The following is a 23,543-nucleotide window of genomic DNA, read 5'->3' on the forward strand; positions in this document are numbered from 1 at the left end:
AATCTATGTTTTCTCTCGGTTTTAGCCTGTTTTCTCGGTTTTAGCCTGTTTTGGGATAAAACGGGTTTAAGTGTTGTCTAAACACTCCAAATTCAACCCAACCCCTTATAATTAGTCAAATGCATTGGATTGTTGCATATTTTTACCCTAGAAAGAGTAACATAGCTGTTTATTGCTTCAAATCAATGTTTCTCTTGGTTTTAGCCTGTTTTCTCGGTTTAAGCCTATTTTGGGATAAAACGGGTTTAAGTGTTGTCTAAACACTCCAAATTCATCCCGAACTCTTACAATTAGTCAAATGCAATTGGTTGTCACATATTCTGACCCTAGAAACAGTAATAAAGCAATTTACTGCTTCGAATCAATGTTTTCTTGGTTTTAGCCTGTTTTGGGAAAAATGGGTAAAAGTGGCGTCTAAACACTCCAAATTCAACCCAAACTCTTATAATTAGTAAAATGCATTGTATTGTTGCATATTTTGACACTAGAAAGAGTAACATATCTGTTTACCGGTTCGAATCTATGTTTCTCTCGGTTTTAGCCTGTTTTGGGATAAAACGGGTTTAAGTGTTGTCTAAACACTCCAAATTCAACTCAAACCCTTATAATTAGTCAAAGGCATTGGATTGTTACATATTTTTCCCCAGAAAGAGTAACATAGCTGTTTACAGCTATAATCAATGTTTCTCTCCGTTTTAGCCTGTTTTCTCGGATTAAGCCTATTTTGGGATAAAACGGGTTTAAGTGTTGTCTAAACACTCCGAATTCATCCCGAACTCTTACAATTAGTCAAATGCATTGGGTTGTCACACATTCTGACCCTAGAAACAGTAACAAAGCAATTTACTGCTTCAAATCAATGTTTTCTCGGTTTTAGCCTGTTTTGGGAAAAATGGGTAAAAGGGGAGTCTAAACACTCCAAATTCAACCCAAACTCTTATAATTAGTAAAATGCATTGTATTGTTACATATTTTGACCCTAGAGAGAGTAACATATCTGTTTACTTATACGAATCTATGTTTTCTCTCGGTTTTAGCCTGTTTTCTCGGTTTTAGCCTGTTTTGGGATAAAACGGGTTTAAGTGTTGTCTAAACACTCCAAATTCAACCCAACCCCTTATAATTAGTCAAATGCATTGGATTGTTGCATATTTTTACCCTAGAAAGAGTAACATAGCTGTTTATTGCTTCAAATCAATGTTTCTCTTGGTTTTAGCCTGTTTTCTCGGTTTAAGCCTATTTTGGGATAAAACGGGTTTAAGTGTTGTCTAAACACTCCAAATTCATCCCGAACTCTTACAAGTAGTCAAATGCAATTGGTTGTCACACATTCTGACCCTAGAAACAGTAATAAAGCAATTTACTGCTTCGAATCAATGTTTTCTTGATTTTAGCCTGTTTAGGGAAAAATGGGTAAAAGTGGCGTCTAAACACTCCAAATTCAACCCAAACTCTTATAATTAGTAAAATGCATTGTATTGTTACATATTTTGACACTAGAAAGAGTAACATATCTGTTTACCGGTTCGAATCTATGTTTCTCTCGGTTTTAGCCTGTTTTGGGATAAAACGGGTTTAAGTGTTGTCTAAACACTCCAAATTCAACTCAAACCCTTATAATTAGTCAAATCCATTGGATTGTTACATATTTTTCCCCAGAAAGAGTAACATAGCTGTTTACAGCTATAATCAATGTTTCTCTCCGTTTTAGCCTGTTTTCTCGGGTTAAGCCTATTTTGGGATAAAACGGGTTTAAGTGTTGTCTAAACACTCCGAATTCATCCTGAACTCTTACAATTAGTCAAATGCATTGGGTTGTCACACATTCTGACCCTAGAAACAGTAATAAAGCAATTTACTGCTTCGAATCAATGTTTTCTCGGTTCTAGCCTGTTTTGGGAAAAATGGGTAAAAGTGACGTCTAAACACTCCAAATTCAACCCAAACTCTTATAATTAGTAAAATGCATTGTATTGTTACATATTTTGACCCTAGAAAGAGTAACATATCTGTTTACGGCTTCGAATCTATGTTTTGTCTCGGTTTTAGCCTGTTTTGGGATAAAACGGGTTTAAGTGTTGTCTAAACACTCCAAATTAAACCCAGACCCTTATAATTAATCAAATGCATTGGATTGTTACATATTTTCCCCAGAAAGAGTAACATAGCTGTTTACTGTTATAATCAATGTTTCCCTCCGTTTTAGCCTGTTTTCTCGGTTTAAGCCTATTTTGGGATAAAACGGGTTTAAGTGTTGTCTAAACACTCCGAATTCATCCCGAACTCTTACAATTAGTCAAATGCATTGGGTTGTCACACATTCTGACCCTAGAAACAGTAACAAAGCAATTTACTGCTTCAAATAAATGTTTTCTCGGTTTTAGCCTGTTTTGGGAAAAATGGGTAAAAGGGGAGTCTAAACACTCCAAATTCAACCCAAACTCTTATAATTAGTAAAATGCATTGTATTGTTACATATTTTGACCCTAGAAAGAGTAACATATCTGTTTACGGCTTCGAATCTATGTTTTGTCTCGGTTTTACCCTGTTTAGGGATAAAACGAGTTTAAGTGTTGTCTAAACACTCCAAATTAAACCCAGACCCTTATAATTAATCAAATGCATTGGACTGTTACATATATTCCCCAGAAAGAGTAACATAGCTGTTTACTGCTATAATCAATGTTTCTCTCCGTTTTAGCCTGTTTTCTCGGTTTAAGCCTATTTTGGGATAAAACGGGTTTAAGTGTTGTCTAAACACTCCGAATTCATCCCGAACTCTTACAATTAGTCAAATGCATTGGGTTGTCACACATTCTAACCCTAGAAACAGTAACAAAGCAATTTACTGCTTCAAATCAATGTTTTCTCGGTTTTAGCCTGTTTTGGGAAAAATGGGTAAAAGGGGAGTCTAAACACTCCAAATTCAACCCAAACTCTTATAATTAGTAAAATGCATTGTATTGTTACATATTTTAACCTAGAAAGAGTAACATATTATTAGAATGTACCAAGGAGGAGAGAGGAGAGGCCGGTAAGGCCGAGCCTTGGAAGAAGAGAAGAAAGGCCGGAAAGGCCATGTAAAGGCCGGTAAGGCCATGTCCGTGTCCGTGAGCGACCATGTACCGTGTCCGGTACCATGTACCGTGTCCGTGAACGGACCCATGTCCGGTGAGCGGCCAGTTAGGCCGTGAACACATTGAAGAGAAGGCCCGTCCGTACAGGCCCGTCCGTACAGGCCCGTCCGTACAGGCCCGTCCGTACAGGCCCGTCCGTACAGGCCCGTCCGTACAGGCCCGTCCGTACGATGAAGAGAAGGCCCGTCCGTACAATGAGGAGAAGGCCCGTCCGTACGGTCGTGCTCTTAGGGCTGCGCTCGGTCCATGTGATGGAAAGGCCGAAGTTTGAGTGGCTTAGGAGAAGGAAAACGAGGCCTTACAAGAGAGAGAGGCCCATCTCACAAGGAAAAGGAAGGAAGAAGGAAAAGGAAGGAAGGGAGATTCACGTGTGCTTTTGGTTAGGTGAAGGAAGAGAGAAGTCGCTCTCTTCTTCCTCTACTCGAGACAAACGGCTACAAGTCACTTTCATACCTTCCCCTTCTCTCTTTGTGTCTAACGGTCATATGACCTTGTTTTTCCTATATTAAGATGTAATCTCTCATATGTAAAACAATCACAATATTATCTAATAGAAGAGAAACCGTTTTCCCTCTCTACTTGTGTTCTTGTTCATATCAACAATGTAGAGTGTTTAGGAGATTAGCGGTTAGAGGCTGCCCTTAAGGCAGCCTATTCTCTTCTCAAATCCACCTAAACTCTTCTTATTTACTGCTTTACTTAGCCTAGATTACTGATTCTTAATCCTCCTTCTCCTAAGTATACAAACTCTAAGTGTTGTGATACTAGAAGAGGATAAGTCTCAAACTAGTGCTTCTCCTTGATAGGATCCGCTTACTCTCTAGTATTTGGGTTCTATCTAGCTGTTCTATGGGGAGTTCATCACAAGTTGATGTTCTCTCCTCCCCCTTGAGAATGAGTTAGTTTGTTGTGGGTAAAGGGGGATTCATTCACCAAGTGTTTGTCTACCCTCTCTTGTGAGCTTTGTCTCATAAATCCCAACATGGTATCAGAGCAGGTTCTGCTCTTGGTGATTCAAACTCGTTCTCAATTCAATTCATCTTTGGATTCGCTAAGTTAAAGTTTTTAAATTTCGCTTAAGTGTTAATTCGCTTAGCTTAGTTCTTTAAAGCTTTAATTTTGGCTTTTGTCGTTAAATCGATTCTCTAAACAGCTCAATGTTGAGTAAGCTTGGTCTCTTGTCTTGTTAGAATTTGTAGACCAAGTGAGTGAAGAGAAATCGAGTTTAAAAGCCCCATCCTTAAGCTTTACCGATTTGGTAATAGCTTTGTTTAATTTGGGATGGTGGGGAAGTGATGAACCATTGAGCAACTTGTTTTGTTCATGGTGAGGATTCACGGTTCTTGTGTGCTTGTATGAGCCACGAAATTCTTAGGATTTTCTTAGGATTCTCTTAGGATTTAGTTAATTTTCCTTTAAAGGTTTAATTTTGCTTTAGTTAATTTTCCTTTAAAGGTTTTAGTTGCTAAATCGCTTCTTCTTCATCTCAATGTTGAGAAAGCTTTGTTTCTGGCCATATGGTGTGTCCAAATTCGAGCTTGAGGAAGAGAGAGACTTTATTTTAGCATGTATGGCCCGCTTGGTCAAATAGATTCAAGGTGGTCCAAGATGCATTCTTTTAACCAATGGACAAAAGGTTGTTCCAAAGGTGGTTCTTCCTTTTATTTTGATTTTTGACCATGGAAAGCATCTTCTATATGCTAATTCGTGGTTCTTGAAGGCTTTTAATCTTGGAGAACACTTTGTTTAAGTGATGCTACCATGAGATATGCCTAAACCTTTGGAGAAACTAATTTTCCATAAGGTCCATGTGTTTCAGCCATTAAAGCACCAAAAGAGATTGTCTTCTTGGTTGTTCTTGGCTGTCAAAGCTTCTGCAAACTCAAGAAAACAGAGTCTAACTCTGTCCATAGGAACTCTTGAGCTCTATTCTACTCTCCATTCACCTTATACTATCGCCCATATTCTCTCTTATACTCTCTTATACTTTATTCTCTTGGTTACTTATACTTGGTTACTAATTCTCTATTTATACTCTTATTAATTCTCTAAATTCTCTATTTATTTTCAGTCTATACTCTATACTCTAATCTCTCACAATCTCTTGTTTAGAAACTGTCCCATTGAGTTTTGGTTTCAGTTTCAACCTTGAAGATATGTGGAGCTCGCTGGCTATCTCTAGAAGAAGTGGCGAGGTTGAAGGCTACAAGATAGCCATGAGGAGAGCGCAGCACAATGCCTGGAGTTAGAACCAAGGGCCACCAAGTCTTTGTTAAGCTGGTGGAAGGTGATGAATCAGTCCAAGAGCATGTGTGTTAGTGCCAAGTTGTTGATCGGATGTGCACAATGGTCTTTAGGAAAGGTGATGCACAAGGTTTCAACTGTTGATTGGATGTGCACAAGAACGGTGATGCACAAGGCTTCAACTGAGGTGATGAGGTTTCAGCCCATCATCAAGTAAAGGTTACGGGGGAGATCAAGTGACTTCAGACCGTACCTCACAGATTCTGCTCGGCCACAAGCAAAAGTCTTTACTTAAAGCTCAGCCGAAGCGTCTCAAAGATCGACTCGGACGAAACCCTTCCACTGCGATTCGGCTTCCGCGTTCTTCATTAAAGTTCGAGACCACAGAGTCATCTTGCCAGTGGAAGTGGAATCATACCAATCCGAGCAGCCGTTCGAAAGTTATGTCCGATTCAGTGGGCATATGTCAGTCTGACGATAAAACTGGCCGGGTTTAAAAACCATGGTTAGAGAAGCGGTCTCAAGGAGGAATTCCAAACCACATCAGTGATCAACTCTCTCCTTCCTATCCATCAAAACACCATAAAGGCTGTGCTCTAAACTCTACTCTATTTAAATTTCTTAAATTCATTACCTTAGCTTCATTACTAGTCTTTACTCTTTAATATGTTCTCTTAAATTGTCACACTTTTAGAAATTTTCTTTGATATTCCTCATAGCAAACACTTATTCTTTTCTTCTTTATCACTTGTTTAAGGGGTAAAGGAGACTATGAGAGCCTCAAAGAAATTCTAAAGGCGCAAGGATGGAGATCATAAGGAATGTGCTAAAGGCAAGGTGGGCTAAGGAGTAGGAGCGGTTCAAATCATGAAGAGAAGGGAGCTAGTTCTTTGCAAACCAAGGTCAAGGGACATCATGGATAGTGGAGTCTATACTCTTTTTCCCTTAACAAAGTTTTATCCCAAGAGGTTTTCTTTGTTGAGGTTTTTAATGAGGTAGATGACACTAGTCCACCCTTGATCTTTGGTCCCCATGGTGTCCCACCGATCAAGCGTGCGGGGGAGTATTAGAATGTACCAAGGAGGAGAGAGGAGAGGCCGGTAAGGCCGAGCCTTGGAAGAAGAGAAGAAAGGCCGGAAAGGCCATGTAAAGGCCGGTAAGGCCATGTCCGTGTCCGTGAGCGACCATGTACCGTGTCCGGTACCATGTACCGTGTCCGTGAACGGACCCATGTCCGGTGAGCGGCCAGTTAGGCCGTGAACACATTGAAGAGAAGGCCCGTCCGTACAGGCCCGTCCGTACAGGCCCGTCCGTACAGGCCCGTCCGTACAGGCCCGTCCGTACAGGCCCGTCCGTACAGGCCCGTCCGTACGATGAAGAGAAGGCCCGTCCGTACAATGAGGAGAAGGCCCGTCCGTACGGTCGTGCTCTTAGGGCTGCTCTCGGTCCATGTGATGGAAAGGCCGAAGTTTGAGTGGCTTAGGAGAAGGAAAACGAGGCCTTACAAGAGAGAGAGGCCCATCTCACAAGGAAAAGGAAGGAAGAAGGAAAAGGAAGGAAGGGAGATTCACGTGTGCTTTTGGTTAGGTGAAGGAAGAGAGAAGTCGCTCTCTTCTTCCTCTACTCGAGACAAACGGCTACAAGTCACTTTCATACCTTCCCCTTCTCTCTTTGTGTCTAACGGTCATATGACCTTGTTTTTCCTATATTAAGATGTAATCTCTCATATGTAAAACAATCACAATATTATCTAATAGAAGAGAAACCGTTTTCCCTCTCTACTTGTGTTCTTGTTCATATCAACAATGTAGAGTGTTTAGGAGATTAGCGGTTAGAGGCTGCCCTTAAGGCAGCCTATTCTCTTCTCAAATCCACCTAAACTCTTCTTATTTACTGCTTTACTTAGCCTAGATTACTGATTCTTAATCCTCCTTCTCCTAAGTATACAAACTCTAAGTGTTGTGATACTAGAAGAGGATAAGTCTCAAACTAGTGCTTCTCCTTGATAGGATCCGCTTACTCTCTAGTATTTGGGTTCTATCTAGCTGTTCTATGGGGAGTTCATCACAAGTTGATGTTCTCTCCTCCCCCTTGAGAATGAGTTAGTTTGTTGTGGGTAAAGGGGGATTCATTCACCAAGTGTTTGTCTACCCTCTCTTGTGAGCTTTGTCTCATAAATCCCAACACATATCTGTTTACTTATACGAATCTATGTTTTCTCTCGGTTTTAGCCTGTTTTCTCGGTTTTAGCCTGTTTTGGGATAAAACGGGTTTAAGTGTTGTCTAAACACTCCAAATTCAACCCAACCCCTTATAATTAGTCAAATGCATTGGATTGTTGCATATTTTTACCCTAGAAAGAGTAACATAGCTGTTTATTGCTTCAAATCAATGTTTCTCTTGGTTTTAGCCTGTTTTCTCGGTTTAAGCCTATTTTGGGATAAAACGGGTTTAAGTGTTGTCTAAACACTCCAAATTCATCCCGAACTCTTACAAGTAGTCAAATGCAATTGGTTGCCACACATTCTGACCCTAGAAACAGTAATAAAGCAATTTACTGCTTCGAATCAATGTTTTCTTCGTTTTAGCCTGTTTTGGGAAAAATGGGTAAAAGTGGCGTCTAAACACTCCAAATTCAACCCAAACTCTTATAATTAGTAAAATGCATTGTATTGTTACATATTTTGACACTAGAAAGAGTAACATATCTGTTTACCGGTTCGAATCTATGTTTCTCTCGGTTTTAGCCTGTTTTGGGATAAAACGGGTTTAAGTGTTGTCTAAACACTCCAAATTCAACTCAAACCCTTATAATTAGTCAAATGCATTGGATTGTTACATATTTTTCCCCAGAAAGAGTAACATAGCTGTTTACAGCTATAATCAATGTTTTCTCTCGGTTTTAGCCTGTTTTCTCGGATTAAGCCTATTTTGGGATAAAACAGGTTTAAGTGTTGTCTAAACACTCCGAATTCATCCCGAACTCTTATAATTAGTCAAATGCATTGGGTTGTCACACATTCTGACCCTAGAAACAGTAACAAAGCAATTTACTGCTTCAAATCAATGTTTTTTCGGTTTTAGCCTGTTTTGGGAAAAATGGGTAAAAGGGGAGTCTAAACACTCCAAATTCAACCCAAACTCTTATAATTATTAAAATGCATTGTATTGTTACATATTTTGACCCTAGAAAGAGTAACATATCTGTTTACTTATACGAATCTATGTTTTCTCTCGGTTTTAGCCTGTTTTCTCGGTTTTAGCCTTTTTTGGGATAAAACGGGTTTAAGTGTTGTCTAAACACTCCAAATTCAACCCAACCCCTTATAATTAGTCAAATGCATTGGATTGTTGCATATTTTTACCCTAGAAAGAGTAACATAGCTGTTTATTGCTTCAAATCAATGTTTCTCTTGGTTTTAGCCTGTTTTCTCGGTTTAAGCCTATTTTGGGATAAAACGGGTTTAAGTGTTGTCTAAACACTCCAAATTCATCCCGAACTCTTACAATTAGTCAAATGCAATTGGTTGTCACACATTCTGACCCTAGAAACAGTAATAAAGCAATTTACTGCTTCGAATCAATGTTTTCTTGGTTTTAGCCTGTTTTGGGAAAAATGGGTAAAAGTGGCGTCTAAACACTCCAAATTCAACCCAAACTCTTATAATTAGTAAAATGCATTGTATTGTTACATATTTTGACACTAGAAAGAGTAACATATCTGTTTACCGGTTCGAATCTATGTTTCTCTCGGTTTTAGCCTGTTTTGGGATAAAACGGGTTTAAGTGTTGTCTAAACACTCCAAATTCAACTCAAACTCTTATAATTAGTCAAATGCATTGGATTGTTACATATTTTTCCCCAGAAAGAGTAACATAGCTGTTTACAGCTATAATCAATGTTTCTCTCCATTTTAGCCTGTTTTCTCGGATTAAGCCTATTTTGGGATAAAACGGGTTTAAGTGTTGTCTAAACACTCCGAATTCATCCCGAACTCTTACAATTAGTCAAATGCATTGGGTTGTCACACATTCTGACCCTAGAAACAGTAACAAAGCAATTTACTGCTTCAAATCAATGTTTTCTCGGTTTTAGCCTGTTTTGGGAAAAATGGGTAAAAGGGGAGTCTAAACACTCCAAATTCAACTCAAACTCTTATAATTAGTAAAATGCATTGTATTGTTACATATTTTGACCCTAGAAAGAGTAACATATCTGTTTACTTATACGAATCTATGTTTTCTCTCGGTTTTAGCCTGTTTTCTCGGTTTTAGCCTTTTTTGGGATAAAACGGGTTTAAGTGTTGTCTAAACACTCCAAATTCAACCCAACCCCTTATAATTAGTCAAATGCATTGGATTGTTGCATATTTTTACCCTAGAAAGAGTAAAATAGCTGTTTATTGCTTCAAATCAATGTTTCTCTTGGTTTTAGCCTGTTTTCTCGGTTTAAGCCTATTTTGGGATAAAACGGGTTTAAGTGTTGTCTAAACACTCCAAATTCATCCCGAACTCTTACAATTAGTCAAATGCAATTGGTTGTCACACATTCTGACCCTAGAAACAGTAATAAAGCAATTTACTGCTTCGAATCAATGTTTTCTTGGTTTTAGCCTGTTTTGGGAAAAATGGGTAAAAGTGGGGTCTAAACACTCCAAATTCAACCCAAACTCTTATAATTAGTAAAATGTATTGTATTGTTACATATTTTTGACACTAGAAAGAGTAACATATCTGTTTACCGGTTCGAATCTATGTTTCTCTCGGTTTTAGCCTGTTTTGGGATAAAACGGGTTTAAGTGTTGTCTAAACACTCCAAATTCAACTCAAACCCTTATAATTAGTCAAATGCATTGGACTGTTGCATATTTTTACCCTAGAAAGAGTAACATAGCTGTTTACAGCTATAATCAATGTTTCTCTCCGTTTTAGCCTGTTTTCTCGGTTTAAGCCTATTTTGGGATAAAACGGGTTTAAGTGTTGTCTAAACACTCCGAATTCATCCTGAACTCTTACAATTAGTCAAATGCATTGGGTTGTCACACATTCTGACCCTAGAAACAGTACTAAAGCAATTTACTGCTTCGAATCAATGTTTTCTCGGTTCTAGCCTGTTTTGGGAAAAATGGGTAAAAGTGACGTCTAAACACTCCAAATTCAACCCAAACTCTTATAATTAGTAAAATGCATGTATTGTTACATATTTTGACCCTAGAAAGAGTAACAATTCTGTTTACGGCTTCGAATCTATGTTTTGTCTCGGTTTTAGCCGGTTTTGGGATAAAACGGGTTTAAGTGTTGTCTAAACACTCCAAATTCAACTCAAACTCTTATAATTAGTCAAATGCATTGGATTGTTACATATTTTTCCCCAGAAAGAGTAACATAGCTGTTTACAGCTATAATCAATGTTTCTCTCCATTTTAGCCTGTTTTCTCGGATTAAGCCTATTTTGGGATAAAACGGGTTTAAGTGTTGTCTAAACACTCCGAATTCATCCCGAACTCTTACAATTAGTCAAATGCATTGGGTTGTCACACATTCTGACCCTAGAAACAGTAACAAAGCAATTTACTGCTTCAAATCAATGTTTTCTCGGTTTTAGCCTGTTTTGGGAAAAATGGGTAAAAGGGGAGTCTAAACACTCCAAATTCAACTCAAACTCTTATAATTAGTAAAATGCATTGTATTGTTACATATTTTGACCCTAGAAAGAGTAACATATCTGTTTACTTATACGAATCTATGTTTTCTCTCGGTTTTAGCCTGTTTTCTCGGTTTTAGCCTTTTTTGGGATAAAACGGGTTTAAGTGTTGTCTAAACACTCCAAATTCAACCCAACCCCTTATAATTAGTCAAATGCATTGGATTGTTGCATATTTTTACCCTAGAAAGAGTAAAATAGCTGTTTATTGCTTCAAATCAATGTTTCTCTTGGTTTTAGCCTGTTTTCTCGGTTTAAGCCTATTTTGGGATAAAACGGGTTTAAGTGTTGTCTAAACACTCCAAATTCATCCCGAACTCTTACAATTAGTCAAATGCAATTGGTTGTCACACATTCTGACCCTAGAAACAGTAATAAAGCAATTTACTGCTTCGAATCAATGTTTTCTTGGTTTTAGCCTGTTTTGGGAAAAATGGGTAAAAGTGGGGTCTAAACACTCCAAATTCAACCCAAACTCTTATAATTAGTAAAATGTATTGTATTGTTACATATTTTTGACACTAGAAAGAGTAACATATCTGTTTACCGGTTCGAATCTATGTTTCTCTCGGTTTTAGCCTGTTTTGGGATAAAACGGGTTTAAGTGTTGTCTAAACACTCCAAATTCAACTCAAACCCTTATAATTAGTCAAATGCATTGGATTGTTGCATATTTTTACCCTAGAAAGAGTAACATAGCTGTTTACAGCTATAATCAATGTTTCTCTCCGTTTTAGCCTGTTTTCTCGGTTTAAGCCTATTTTGGGATAAAACGGGTTTAAGTGTTGTCTAAACACTCCGAATTCATCCTGAACTCTTACAATTAGTCAAATGCATTGGGTTGTCACACATTCTGACCCTAGAAACAGTACTAAAGCAATTTACTGCTTCGAATCAATGTTTTCTCGGTTCTAGCCTGTTTTGGGAAAAATGGGTAAAAGTGACGTCTAAACACTCCAAATTCAACCCAAACTCTTATAATTAGTAAAATGCATGTATTGTTACATATTTTGACCCTAGAAAGAGTAACAATTCTGTTTACGGCTTCGAATCTATGTTTTGTCTCGGTTTTAGCCGGTTTTGGGATAAAACGGGTTTAAGTGTTGTCTAAACACTCCAAATTAAACCCAGACCCTTATAATTAATCAAATGCATTGGACTGTTACATATTTTCCCCAGAAAGAGTAACATGGCTGTTTACTGCTATAATCAATGTTTCTCTCCGTTTTAGCCTGTTTTCTCGGTTTAAGCCTATTTTGGGATAAAACGGGTTTAAGTGTTGTCTAAACACTCCGAATTCATCCCGAACTCTTACAGTTAGTCAAATGCATTGGGTTGTCACACATTCTAACCCTAGAAACAGTAACAAAGCAATTTACTGCTTCAAATCAATGTTTTCTCGGTTTTAGCCTGTTTTGGGAAAAATGGGTAAAAGGGGAGTCTAAACACTCCAAATTCAACCCAAACTCTTATAATTAGTAAAATGCATTGTATTGTTACATATTTTGACCCTAGAAAGAGTAACATATCTGTTTACTTATACGAATCTATGTTTTCTCTCGGTTTTAGCCTGTTTTCTCGGTTATAGCCCGTTTTGGGATAAAACTGGTTTAAGTGTTGTCTAAACACTCCAAATTCAACCCAACCCCTTATAATTAGTCAAATGCATTGGATTGTCACACATTCTAACCCTAGAAACAGTAACAAAGCAATTTACTGCTTCAAATCAATGTTTTCTTGGTTTTAGCCTGTTTTGGGAATAATGGGTAAAAGGGGAGTCTAAACACTCCAAATTCAACACAAACTCTTATAATTAGTAAAATGCATTGTATTGTTACATATTTTGACCCTAGAAAGAGTAACATATCTGTTTACTTATACGAATCTATGTTTCCTCTTGGTTTTAGCCTTTTTTGGGATAAAACGGGTTTAAGTGTTGTCTAAACACTCCAAATTCAACCCAACCCCTTATAATTAGTCAAATGCATTGTATTGTTGCATATTTTTACACTAGAAAGAGTAACATAGCTGTTTATTGCTTCAAATCAATGTTTCTCTTGGTTTTAGCATGTTTTCTCGGTTTAAGCCTATTTTGGGATAAAACGGGTTTAAGTGTTGTCTAAACACTCCAAATTCATCCCGAACTCTTACAATTAGTCAAATGCATTGGGTTGTCACACATTCTGACCCTAGAAACAGTAATAAAGCAATTTACTGTTTCGAATCAATGTTTTCTTGGTTTTAGCCTGTTTTGGGAAAAATTTGTAAAAGTGGCGTCTAAACACTCCAATTTCAACCCAAACTCTTATAATTAGTAAAATGCATTGTATTGTTACATATTTTGACACTAGAAAGAGTAACGTATCTGTTTACCGGTTCGAATCTATGTTTCTCTCGGTTTTAGCCTGTTTTGGGATAAAACGGGTTTAAGTGTTGTCTAAACACTCCAAATTCAACTCAAACCCTTATAATTAGTCAAATGCATTGGATTGTTACATATTTTTCCCCAGAAAGAGTAACATAGCTGTTTACTGCTATAATCAATGTTTCTCTCCGGTTTAGCCTGTTTTCTCGGTTTAAACCTATTTTGGGATAAAACGGGTTTAAGTGTTGTCTAAACACTCCGAATTCATCCTGAACTCTTACAATTAGTCAAATGCATTGGGTTGTCACACATTCTGACCCTAGAAACAGTAATAAAGCAATTTACTGCTTCGAATCAATGTTTTCTCGGTTCTAGCCTGTTTTGGAAAAAATGGGTAAAAGTGGCGTCTAAACACTCCAAATTCAACCCAAACTCTTATAATTAGTAAAATGCATTGTATTGTTACATATTTTGACACTAGAAAGAGTAACATATCTTTTTACCGGTTCGAATCTATGTTTCTCTCGGTTTTAGCCTGTTTTGGGATAAAACGGGTTTAAGTGCTGTCTAAACACTCCAAATTCAACTCAAACCCTTATAATTAGTCAAATGCATTGGATTGTTACATATTTTCCCCCAGAAAGAGTAACATAGCTGTTTACAGCTATAATCAATTTTTCTCTCCGTTTTAGCCTGTTTTCTCAGTTTAAGCCTATTTTGGGATAAAACGGGTTTAAGTGTTGTCTAAACACTCCGAATTCATCCTGAACTCTTACAATTAGTCAAATGCATTGGGTTGTCACACATTCTGACCCTAGAAACAGTAATAAAGCAATTTACTGCTTCGAATCAATGTTTTCTCGGTTCTAGCCTGTTTTGGGAAAAATGGGTAAAAGTGACGTCTAAACACTCCAAATTCAACCCAAACTCTTATAATTAGTAAAATGCATTGTATTGTTACATATTTTGACCCTAGAAAGAGTAACATATCTGTTTACGGCTTCGAATCTATGTTTTGTCTCGGTTTTAGCCTGTTTTGGGATAAAACGGGTTTAAGTGTTGTCTAAACACTCCAAATTAAACTCAGACCCTTATAATTAATCAAATGCATTGGACTGTTACATATTTTCCCCAGAAAGAGTAACATAGCTGTTTACTGCTATAATCAATGTTTCTCTCCGTTTTAGCCTGTTTTCTCGGTTTAAGCCTATTTTGGGATAAAACGGGTTTAAGTGTTGTCTAAACACTCCGAATTCATCCCGAACTCTTACAATTAGTCAAATGCATTGGGTTGTCACACATTCTAACTCTAAAAACAGTAATAAAGCAATTTACTGCTTCAAATAAATGTTTTCTCGGTTTTAGCCTGTTTTGGGAAAAATGGGTAAAAGGGGAGTCTAAACACTCCAAATTCAACCCAAACTCTTATAATTAGTAAAATGCATTGTATTGTTACATATTTTGACCCTAGAAAGTATTAGTATATATGAAGGAGAAGAGAAAGTGAGGCCGGTGAGGCCGAGCTGCACAAGGAAGAAGAGAGTGGCCGGTAAGGCTGCTAGTACAAGAAGTGTGGCCGGTAAGGCCATGAGTGGTGTGGGAGCGGCCAGTAAGGCCGTGAGCACAATAAGAGTGGCCAATAAGGCCATGTGGGCCGTGAGCACAATGAGAGTGGTTAGCAAGGCCATAGGTGCAATGTGAGAAGAATTGTGAAGTAAAGGCCTTATAAGAAGAAGAGGCCCAAGAGGAAGTTAAATATCTCACAAGGAAAAGGAAGAAGGATCTAATGGCCACAAAGAAAGGAAAGAAGGGAGGATCTAACGGTCACAAGGAATGGAAGGGAAGGAGAATCTCATGCCTTTGGTAGGAGAAAGAAAGAAGGAGTCGCTTTCACCATCCTTTACTCGAGACAAACGGCTACAAGTCTCTATCACCTTCTTCTTCTCTCTAACGGTCATATGACCTTGTATTCTCCTATATTAAGCTTTGTATTTCACCTCATATGTAACACAACACAACATTATTCAATAAGAGAAACCGATTCCCTCTCTACACCTCTTGTTCTTGTTCTTATCAACAATGTAGAGTGGTGTAGGATTAGCGGTTAGAGGCTGCCCTTAAGGCAGCCTATTCTCTTATCAAATCCCACCTAAACTCTTCTTATTTACTCTTTACTAAGCCTAGATTTATAATTTGGGATCTTGATCACCATGTCCGTACAAGTCAACGACCGTTCTCTCTCATCGGGCCAACCATACCATCTCGTGTAGAAGCCCACTTGAAGTCTTCTAAGGCTTGTATGAGACAACCAAGTCTCTAGATCCTTCTCCTACCGACCGTTGGAGTTTGTGTGCAAGTGGGAAGATATTTCAACTCACAAGTCACATGTTATGTTAAGAAGGAAGGATGTCACTTTCAGTCATGTAAAGCGTGTATAGGATCCCATAGGAATATGCTGTTTACTTTGTCTATAATTAGGATGTATCTAGGTTCTTTTTCAAGTAAGAAGTTTGATTCTTCTTCTATACTCTCTCTCTTACACTTCCATACTCTCTTCTACTCTCTCGTGCGAACACTCTCAAACTCACTCGATCTCTACACTCTCTCGTTTCTAAACTTACATGGTATCAGAGCCTTGTGGTTCCTCTCGTTAAACTCTTCATTCACTCTACTTTCTTCCGCAACTCGTTCATTCAATCTCTTGAGTTTTTCTTTAACCGTTGGGTAAACTTATTGACCATTGGACAAAACTCCATGGAAAGCACCAAAACCTTGGTTGTTCCAGTTACTCTCAAAGGAGAGAACTATTTGTTGTGGGCAAGGACCACAAAGACGGCGCTATGTGGCCGAGGGCTTTGGACCCATGTGACAACAAGTGAAGCTCCGAAGGGCGAGCCGACTGAAGACGGCAAAGTTGTGGCCACAAGTGGTGAAGAAAAGTGGTTTCAAGAAGACCAAAGTGTTCTCGCCATCATACAAAACTCTCTCGATGCTCCAATACTCGAGGCCTACTCGTATTGTGAAACGGCCAAGGATCTATGGGATACCTTGCAAAACGTCTTTGGTAACACTACCAATTTAAGCCGAGTCTTTGAGATCAAGAGAGCCATCAACAACCTAAGCCAAGAAGACATGGAGTTCACCAAACACTTTGGGAAGTTTAGGTCCCTTTGGGCTGAGCTTGAGATGCTTAGGCCAGCGACTCTTGATCCGGCAATCTTGAATGAGAGGCGTGAACAAGACAAGGTGTTCGGCCTCCTCCTTACGCTGAATCCATCTTACAACGATCTTATCAAGCATATCTTGAGGTCGGACAAGCTTCCCAGCCTGGAGGAAGTGTGTAGTCAGATTCAAAAGGAGCATGGTTCCATGGGGTTGTTTGGTAACAAGGGGGAGCTTGTAACCGCCAACCAAGCTGATGTAGCGACCGCAAACAAGGGCTACTATCGAGGAGATAACAAGAAAGAACCAGTGTGTCACCACTGCAAGAAGCCGGGCCATTTCAAGAATGAGTGTTGGATTCTCCACCCACACCTCCGAGTAAACCGACCAATGAACCACCGTGGAGCACCAAGAGCTCATCGAGCGAGTGTGGAGCCATTGGTTGCTGAACTGAACCCTCGAGCTCCGGATATGAATGGAACTGCCCTGGCTGCCTCGTCGGACCTCGTGAGGAAGTCTGATCTTGATGCGCTCATTAAGGCACTCAAAGAAAATTCCGGTAACTCTTATCTTGCCTTGAATCAAACTAAACCGCTCATAGTTGATTCCGGTGCTTCTCACCACATGATTAGTGATTCTAGGTTAATGAGTGATATTAAACCGGCTAGTGGTAATGTTGTGATAGCAAATGGTGAGAAAGTGCCAGTTAAAGGCATTGGAAACTTGAAATTATTTGATAAAGATACTAAAGCGTTCTATATGCCAAATTTTACTTCCAACTTGCTATCAGTTAAGAGAGCCACTACTGATTTGAATTGTTATGCAATATTTGGTCCTAACAAGGTTCATTTTCAGGATATTGAGACAAGTAAGGTCCTTGGTCAAGGAGGTTCCAAGGGTGATCTCTATATGCTTGAGGACTTGAATTTATCTGCTTCTTGTTTTAATTCGGTTGTTGTTAAACCTAGTGATTCTATTTTACATGCTAGGCTAGGACATCCTCACACTAGAGCTTTAGCTTTAATGTTCCCTAATATTTCTTTTCAAAATGATGGGTGTGAGGCTTGTATTCTTGGTAAACATTGCAAGGCTGTTTTTCCTAAATCTATTACTATTTATGAAAAATGTTTTGATTTGGTTCATTCTGATGTTTGGACATCCCCTTGCTTATCTAGAGAAAATCAAAAGTATTTTGTGACTTTTATTGATGAAAAATCAAAATATACTTGGATAACTTTGCTTCCTTCTAAGGATAGAGTTCTTGAAGCTTTTACTAGCTTTCAAAATTATGTCACTAACCACTATCATGCCAAGATTAAAATTTTGAGATCAGATAATGGTGGAGAATACACAAGCCATGCCTTTAAGCAATATCTAGCCGAACATGGAATTCTTCATCAAACTAGCTGTCCATACACACCACAACAAAATGGGGTGGCTGAAAGGAAGAATAGGCATCTCATGGAGGTAGCAAGGTCCATGATGTTCCATACAAGAGTTCCAAAACGCTTTTGGGGAGATGCCGTGCTCACAGCTTGTTATCTTATCAACCGCACACCAACAAAAATACTCAACGACTTGTCTCCATTTGAGGTATTGAACAATGAAAAGCCTAACTTTGATCATTTACGAGTATTTGGTTGTGTTTGCTATGTGTTGCGACCAGGTGAACTAAGAGACAAGCTTGATGCTAAGAGTACTAAGGCAATGTTTATCGGCTATTCTACAACTCAAAAAGGATATAAGTGCTATGACTCGGAGACAAGAAGAGTTCTTGTGTCTCGTGATGTCAAGTTTGTGGAGTCACAAGGATTTTATGATGAGAAGAACTGGGATGAACTTCGCAATCTCTCGACCTCTTCTTCCGATCGGACACGCAACCTCCGGGTGATCCTTGAGAGGCTAGGTATTGAGAATGATCGGATCACCAACGCGCCGGCCAGTCAAGCATCACCAGAACAACCTGAGCCATTCCCTGAGCCCGACCTTGATCCACCCACTTCTCATACCAACGACGAAACTGAGTTGCCCACGGATTCGACCGAACTACCCGGAGACAACAATGATGTGCCATCCGAGGAACCGGCTGAGCAGCTTGAAGAAATTATTACACTAGGCAGAGCTAGCTCAGAGGCGGGAACTATAGTTCCTCTTCGACGTAGCCAACGTCTCAAGTTTCCCCCATCTAACTGGAAGAACACTAGAGTGTACTACAACAACATGGTCGTCGCACACCCAATTCAAGCTGTATGCACGCTGGCACACTTTCCGATGGAACATCAAGTGTTCCTTGGCCAAATTGACCAGCATTGGGTTCCCAAGACATATGATGAGGCCAAGGACCACAAGGTGTGGCGAGACGCAGTTGATGCCGAGAACACGGCCATGGTGCAAAATCACACATGGGACGAATCAGACTTACCCAAGGGCAAGAAGGCTGTGACGTCTCGGTATATCTTCACTATCAAGTATAAGAGCAATGGGGAGATTGAACGCTACAAGGCCAGACTTGTAGCTCGTGGTTTTACGCAAACGTATGGGGAGGATTACAAAGATACGTTTGCTCCGGTGGCCAAATTACACACAGTTCGAGTTGTTCTCTCCTTGGCCACAAACTTGGATTGGGATCTATGGCAAATGGATGTGAAGAATGCGTTCTTGCAAGGAGAACTTGAAGATGAGGTCTACATGCGGCCACCGCCTGGTCTAGAGGACACCATAGGCCCGGGAAAGGTGCTGAAGCTCAACAAGGCAATATATGGCCTTAAACAATCGCCTAGAGCATGGTACCACAAGTTGAGCACAACCTTACTTGGGAAAGGTTTTCGCAAATCAGAATCGGATCATACTCTCTTCACACTACCAAGTGACAAAGGTATAGTGGTCATTCTAGTATATGTTGATGATATCATCATATCTGGAAGTGACAAGGTAGGTATTCAAGAAGCTAAAGAGTTTCTTAAGTCAGTTTTTGATATTAAAGACCTTGGAGAACTTAAGTATTTTCTTGGTATAGAAGTGTATAGGTCTGATGAAGGATTGTTTTTATCACAAAGAAAGTATGCTCTTGACCTCTTAAGTGAAGCAGGAAAACTTGGATCAAAAGCAGTGACCACACCTCTTGAAGAAAACTACAAGACAGCCGGAAAGGGGGAGCCTCCATTCGAAGATGTCACGCGATATAGGCGTCTAGTGGGTAAGCTCATATATTTAACTATCACTAGGCCGGATCTTTGTTTTGCTGTGAACCAGGTAAGCCAACACATGCAAAACCCAACTAGACACCACTGGAACATGGTGAACCGAATCCTTAAGTACATCAAGGGAGCTCCGGGACAAGGCATATGGATGGGAAGGAACAAGAGCACCGAGTTGATAGGATATTGTGACGCTGATTACGCCGGAGACCATGGGGATCGTCGCTCAACCACCGGATACTGCACGTTCTTGGGAGGAAACTTAGTCACATGGAAGAGCAAGAAACAAAAGGTTGTCTCGTTATCTAGTGCGGAGTCCGAGTATAGAGCCATGAGGAAGTTAACAACCGAGCTCATGTGGCTTAAGGCACTATTGAAGGATCTTGGAGTTGAATCATCAAAGCCTATCACTATGCATTGTGATAACGAAGCAGCCATCCACATAGCCACCAATTCCGTGTTTCACGAGAGAACAAAACACATAGAGGTCGATTGCCACAAGGTGCGAGAGCAGATTCAGCTAGGCGTCACACTCCCATGTCATACAGACAGCAAAGAGCAACTAGCCGACATTTTCACAAAGGCGGCCAGCCCACAAGTGTGCGAATACATTCACCCTCGGCTAGGACTCATGGACCTCACCAAACCTTGAGATCCTACGCTCTTTTTCCCTTAAGTATAATTTTTCCCAAGTGGTTTTATATACTAAGGTTTTTAATGAGGTAGGTGATCAATGGTTCAAGCTTATGTCATAGGGTCCAATGACTAAAGCTTGAGGGGGAGTATAATTTGGGATCTTGATCACCATGTCCGTACAAGTCAACGACCGTTCTCTCTCATCGGGCCAACCATACCATCTCGTGTAGAAGCCCACTTGAAGTCTTCTAAGGCTTGTATGAGACAACCAAGTCTCTAGATCCTTCTCCTACCGACCGTTGGAGTTTGTGTGCAAGTGGGAAGATATTTCAACTCACAAGTCACATGTTATGTTAAGAAGGAAGGATGTCACTTTCAGTCATGTAAAGCGTGTATAGGATCCCATAGGAATATGCTGTTTACTTTGTCTATAATTAGGATGTATCTAGGTTCTTTTTCAAGTAAGAAGTTTGATTCTTCTTCTATACTCTCTCTCTTACACTTCCATACTCTCTTCTACTCTCTCGTGCGAACACTCTCAAACTCACTCGATCTCTACACTCTCTCGTTTCTAAACTTACAAGATTATGGGGAGTTCATCACAAGTTGATGTCCTCTCCTCCCCCTTGATAATGAGTTAGTTTGTTGTGGGTAAAGGGGGATTCATTCACCAAGTGTTTGTCTACCCTCTCTTATGAGCTTTGTCTCATAAATCCCAACAGAAAGAGTAACATATCTGTTTACTTATACGAATCTATGTTTTCTCTCGGTTTTAGCCTGTTTTCTCGGTTTTAGCCTTTTTTGGGATAAAACGGGTTTAAGTGTTGTCTAAACACTCCAAATTCAACCCAACCCCTTATAATTAGTCAAATGCATTGGATTGTTGCATATTTTTACCCTAGAAAGAGTAACATAGCTGTTTATTGCTTCAAATCAATGTTTCTCTTGGTTTTAGCCTGTTTTCTCGGTTTAAGCCTATTTTGGGATAAAACGGGTTTAAGTGTTGTCTAAACACTCCAAATTCATCCCGAACTCTTACAATTAGTCAAATGCAATTGGTTGTCACACATTCTGACCCTAGAAACAGTAATAAAGCAATTTACTGCTTCGAATCAATGTTTTCTTGGTTCTAGCCTGTTTTGGGTAAAATGGGTAAAAGTGACGTCTAAACACTCCAAATTCAACCCAAACTCTTATAATTAGTAAAATGCATTGTATTGTTACATATTTTGACCCTAGAAAGAGTAACATATCTGTTTACGGCTTCGAATCTATGTTTTGTCTCGGTTTTAGCCTGTTTTGGGATAAAACGGGTTTAAGTGTTGTCTAAACACTCCAAATTAAACCCAGACCCTTACAATTAATCAAATGCATTGGATTGTTACATATTTTCCCCAGAAAGAGTAACATAGCTGTTTACTGTTATAATCAATGTTTCCCTCCGTTTTAGCCTGTTTTCTCGGTTTAAGCCTATTTTGGGATAAAACGGGTTTAAGTGTTGTCTAAACACTCCGAATTCATCCCGAACTCTTACAATTAGTCAAATGCATTGGGTTGTCACACATTCTGACCCTAGAAACAGTAACAAAGCAATTTACTGCTTCAAATAAATGTTTTCTCGGTTTTAGCCTGTTTTGGGAAAAAGGGGTAAAAGGGGAGTCTAAACACTCCAAATTCAACCCAAACTCTTATAATTAGTAAAATGCATTGTATTGTTACATATTTTGACCCTAGAAAGAGTAACATATCTTTTTACGGCTTCGAATCTATGTTTTGTCTCGGTTTTACCCTGTTTAGGGATAAAACGGGTTTAAGTGTTGTCTAAACACTCCAAATTAAACCCAGACCCTTATAATTAATCAAATGCATTGGACTGTTACATATATTCCCCAGAAAGAGTAACATAGCTGTTTACTGCTATAATCAATGTTTCTCTCCGTTTTAGCCTGTTTTCTCGGTTTAAGCCTATTTTGGGATAAAACGGGTTTAAGTGTTGTCTAAACACTCCGAATTCATCCCGAACTCTTACAATTAGTCAAATGCATTGGGTTGTCACACATTCTAACCCTAGAATCAGTAACAAAGCAATTTACTGCTTCAAATCAATGTTTTCTCGGTTTTAGCCTGTTTTGGGAAAAATGGGTAAAAGGGGAGTCTAAACACTCCAAATTCAACCCAAACTCTTATCATTAGTAAAATGCATTGTATTGTTACATATTTTAACCGAGAAAGAGTAACATATCTGTTTACTTATACGAATCTATGTTTTCTCTCGGTTTTAGCCTGTTTTCTCGGTTTTAGCCTGTTTTGGGATAAAACGGGTTTAAGTGTTGTCTAAACACTCCAAATTCAACCCAACCCCTTATAATTAGTCAAATGCATTGGATTGTTGCATATTTTTACCCTAGAAAGAGTAACATAGCTGTTTATTGCTTCAAATCAATGTTTATCTTGGTTTTAGCCTGTTTTCTCGGTTTAAGCCTATTTTGGGATAAAACGGGTTTAAGTGTTGTCTAAACACTCCAAATTCATCCCGAACTCTTACAATTAGTCAAATGCATTGGGTTGTCACACATTCTGACCCTAGAAACAGTAATAAAGCAATTTACTGCTTCGAATCAATGTTTTCTTGGTTTTAGCCTGTTTTGGGAAAAATGGGTAAAAGTGGCGTCTAAACACTCCAAATTCAACCCAAACTCTTATAATTAGTAAATGCATTGTATTGTTACATATTTTGACACTAGAAAGAGTAACATATCTGTTTACCGGTTCGAATCTATGTTTCTCTCGGTTTTAGCCTGTTTTGGGATAAAACGGGTTTAAGTGTTGTCTAAACACTCCAAATTCAACTCAAACCCTTATAATTAGTCAAATCCATTGGATTGTTACATATTTTTCCCCAGAAAGAGTAACATAGCTGTTTACTGCTATAATCAATGTTTCTCTCCGGTTTAGCCTGTTTTCTCGGTTTAAGCCTATTTTGGGATAAAACGGGTTTAAGTGTTGTCTAAACACTCCGAATTCATCCTGAACTCTTACAATTAGTCAAATGCATTGGGTTGTCACACATTATTAGAATGTACCAAGGAGGAGAGAGG

General features: G+C 39.0%; 1 long non-coding RNA gene across 1 annotated transcript; it reads left to right on the forward strand.

Annotated features, from left to right (window-relative positions):
- The first annotated feature begins 17,026 nt into the window (after positions 1-17,026).
- Positions 17,027-17,754, forward strand: LOC147950195 (uncharacterized). Its single transcript, XR_015563465.1, has 2 exons — positions 17,027-17,171; positions 17,468-17,754. It is a non-coding gene; the product is annotated as an uncharacterized LOC147950195 (long non-coding RNA).
- The last annotated feature ends 5,789 nt before the right edge of the window (positions 17,755-23,543 follow it).

This window comes from Camelina sativa, chromosome 1 (genome assembly GCF_030686135.1).
Source record: "Camelina sativa cultivar CO46 ecotype springtype chromosome 1, ASM3068613v1".
NCBI lineage: Eukaryota > Viridiplantae > Streptophyta > Magnoliopsida > Brassicales > Brassicaceae > Camelina > Camelina sativa.